Raw genomic sequence first — 4,238 nt, forward strand, 5'->3', positions numbered from 1 at the left:
TTCTCAGCCACTGCCGCCTCAGCTCCGCCCCTTCCAGCTGTGCCACCTGAGGGGACGTCAATATTCTTGCCTAGAGAATTTCATGGACGTAGAAGCCTGGCGGGCTACAGTCCATAGGGTCGGGAAGAGTCGGTCACAACTGAAGTGACTTAATACGCAGGCGTGCATATTATCATCTCATTTGCTAACCTGAAATTATCACAACATTGTTAATCAGCTATACCCCAATACAAAATAAAAAGTTTAAAGTTTGAAAAACAAGAGTAAAACATAAGTCAGATAGTGTCCTTCTCCCTTCTCTGCTTCAAATCATCATCAAATTGCTCCCTGTGGTAGGCAGAATTCAGAGCTGGCCCCCCAAAGTCTTACCTCCTCATGTGTACACTCTGTATGATTATTTGGAAGAATAAGCCCTTGAATATGAGCAGGATTGTAAATAGGATGGGATTTCTAGCATTTATTTCCTTCCATCTCTCTGCTTACAGTATGCATCTGTTCTTGCATATTGTAGAATTTTTGTATTATACTTCCCTTATTGTTGTTCAGTCACTAAGTCATGTCTGATCTTTTCAACCCCATGAACTGCAGCATGCCAGGCTTTCCTGTCCTTCATTATCTCCTGAAGTTTGCTCAAATTTATAACCATTGAGTCAGTGATGCTGTCTAACCATCTCATCCTCTACCGCCCTCTTCTCCTTTTGACTTCAATCATTCCCAGCATTAGGGTCTTTTCCAAAGAGTTGACTCTTCACATCAGGTGGCCAAAGTATTGGCGCTTCAGCTTCATCGTCAGTCCTCCTAATGAATATTCAGGGTTGATTTCCTTTAGGATTGACTGGTTTGATCTGCTTGCTGTCCAAGACTCTCAAGAGAGTCTTCTCTAATATCACAATTCCTTTAACATTTTAATAATAGCTGCTTTAAAGTCTGGTCTAATATTCTAACATTTCTGCCATGTCTGTTTCTGTTCTGATGCTTTCTTTGTCTCTTCAAACTATATATATTTTTTGTCTTTTAGTATGCCCTATGATTTTCTCTTGTAAACCAGACATGATGTACTAGATAAAAGGTACTGAGGTAAATAGCTTTTACTGTGAGTTTTGTGTGTAGCTGTTTAAAAGCTGGACTGTCTCTTGTTTGCTCTAGCTGTTGGTGTCAGAAGCTAAAATTTCCTCTGTTGCCCTTGTTTTAGTCTCTCCTGTTGTCTTTGGGTTTCACTGGGGACTTTTTCTTAAATAGATTCTGAGGCCCGTAGTTCTTTCCATAGTATCTACCTATTACCCAGGAACCCTATTGATATTGTGGTAAGGGGCAGGGGGAGAAAAAGCATACAATCGTTCTATACTTTGACTTCCAGGTTTTAATGAGTCTGTGCCTGTGCCCTTGGGCTGTGACCTTCACTAGTGCTTTTCAATCCCCATCACCATTAATTTAGGCAGAAAGGCTAGAGGGAGCTGGAATTGGGCATTTCCTTTATTCCAGCTTAGTTAGGTTCTGATAAACTCAAGTTGATTAACTATGAGTTAAAATAGTTTTTACTAATAATTAAACTATTAGTAAAATGGCTTCTCTTGAGGACATGTCTTGCTAATAAAAACGGAGTACTCTGGGTTTACTTCAAAATAGTTACTTTTCCCTCTTCCCCTGCTGGAAGCATCAGGGAATTTTTCTGTGATTTTCACTGTGAGAAGCTGGTAGGGCTCCTAGAGGTATAGGGGTCATCCTCCTAAGACTAAACCCGGACTTTTTCATTTGTCCATATTGAGCAATTCCATCAATTACTATTTAGGTTTTCTCAGCTGACTCCGGTATTCTCCCCTGGATAATTCCATGGATAGAGAAGACTGGCAGGCTATAAGGGGTTGCAAAAAGTAAGACATGTCTCAGAAAATGATCCTAATATTGGTTCCTGTGGATGTTTCTACTTGCAGGTTTTTATTCTCATAAGTTGTGATTCTATCCACCTGTCTGTCTCTCCAACTTTGGGGGCAATTTTTTTTTCCTGTGACCTGAATTCTCTGTTAGATCTAAGAAAAGTTGTTGATTTTTCATTTTTTCCAACTTGTTTTCTTGCGTGGAAAGGACTGGTGGCTTCCAAAGTTCTTAGATATGAGACCCGAAACTAGAAGTTGTAATGCCACTTTCAACATGAGACCTAAAGCACAGCCACAGCAGGGGGAAACACCTCGGAGAACTGCACGCTGGCTCCCCAGATCTTCAGCCTGACAGTGACATGTCATTTCTAGTCATATTTCTTGGGCCAAAGTAAGTCATATCGTCAATTTTTGAAATCTGAGCAAGTGTAACATTCTAGTGTTCCTGGAAAAAGAGGGCAACCAGCAGTACTGGGGAACGTTATTAATGTTGACTGGAGCACTCTATGTAACATGGTATTTCCAGCTCTACCAACTACCCTGCTCTCTTATCACATCATGTTTTCACCCTAGCACTTTATCATACCATATTATATTTCATTATAATGAAACCTATTATACTAGATGTTCTGTTTATTGTTTATCTTTCCCCTTCTACTCCCACTAATGTGAGAATCAGGGGAACAGAGACCTGGTCTATTCTATTTGTCTCTTTTTATCCCCAGAGCCTGGGATATTCCGGTGCTTAATTTGTATTTGATGAATGAATTAGTGAATGGATTTTGTTTAAAACTTGGTAACCCAGAAAAATAAACCCTTTACATCAGCCAAATCTGGCTCAGAAATTCTTTCCAACAGGGATGAAGCTGCACAACCCTTGTGCAGACCCTTTGTCAGACTAGCTGGGTACATCCTTTACTATCAGACAGCAAAGAGAGAATGAAAGAGCCTCAGAAGTTCCCAGGAATGTGGTGCTATTTTAAGGCAAGTGTATGCACAGCTTGAGGGAAAATGAATTTGAAAATGAGCTTGTGAATTTAAGAACCTTCCCATCTTAGGTTTATGTTTATAATTAAGGATATTCAGCTCTCACTCCTCACTTTTTGAAAACCAAAAAGTTAAATCACCTCTTGAGCACGAAATGTAAGTACAATGCTTGGAACATGCTCCTTTTCAGGGGTTAGACCTGCCAGATTCTGGGGTGGTTGAAATGTAGACTTCCTGCTGGTTCAGGTGCACCATCTTTGTGCTTTTTTAGGCTTATTGTTCACTCTGAACTTAACGAGTACATTCAGGCATGTAATGAAGAACAACACCATCACACAAACAATTCACTGTAGTCCAAAGATAAGGTGATTTTATCAATTATATTATTCAGTAGAGTACACTTGCAATTTATTAGATAATACATAGATTGAGTGGCATCTGGAACACTGTGGTGTTAACACTCATGATATTAGCATATGTATGTGCTGTAAAAGGAAATCTTGAATTGCTGGCATTTGTTAAAGTGGGTATAAAGCTTTTGTTTTTCTACTTATTAGAGGAAAGAGATGAGAGCAATGCAGTTGTGAAGCAAAGGTCCTTCTGGTGTGGAATTCATCCCAACTAAGCCTAAAATATTTGATGACCAAAAGTATCGGTTCCTATAGCAAATGATTTTTATTTTCACCTCCATTAACCTTGGCTAATGGGATAAACACAGACTGGAAAATAGGTGAATACCCCCACTTATCCAAGAGTTACATGAGCTAAGCAAAGTACTTTCTTTTCTTCTCTTTCTTTTCTACTTCGTTTTATAAAGTACGTTACAGAGTTTTCAGAGTGTGCTCAGTCATGTCCAACTCTTTGTGACCCCATAGACTGTAGCCTACCAGGCTCCTCTGTCCATGTGATTTTCCAGGCAATAGTACTGGAGTGGATTGCCATTTCCTTCTCCAGGGGATCTTCCCAACCCAGGGCTCGAACCCAGCCCTATATATATATATATATAATTTGATCTTACAACAAACATTCCAGTGAGATTAGCTTGGTCAGGGATTCTCACTTCTGTTTCCAGATAAGGGACACTGTTGCTTGGAGTCTTGAGTGGGAAAAAGATAGGGGATTTTGACTCTAACTTCAATGGCTTTTAAAAAATTATACAACAATGATGCTCTGGGCCTCAGTTTCCTCATTTCAAACAAACTAAAAGATAATTATAATTAATTTGCCAACTTTAGTTGTGTGTATGATGAGATAGTTAAATTTTAAAATATTTTGATAAGTCAAAGCCTTATGTAATTGTAAAATAATCGTCTTGCTTTTGTTTTAAGTCCAAGGGCTCTGTCCTTAGACCATAAAGTCTTCTTCTCCACATTCTTC

Source organism: Bison bison, unplaced genomic scaffold (assembly GCF_000754665.1).
Source record: "Bison bison bison isolate TAMUID 2011002044 unplaced genomic scaffold, Bison_UMD1.0 scf7180017864139, whole genome shotgun sequence".
Lineage (NCBI taxonomy): Eukaryota > Metazoa > Chordata > Mammalia > Artiodactyla > Bovidae > Bison > Bison bison.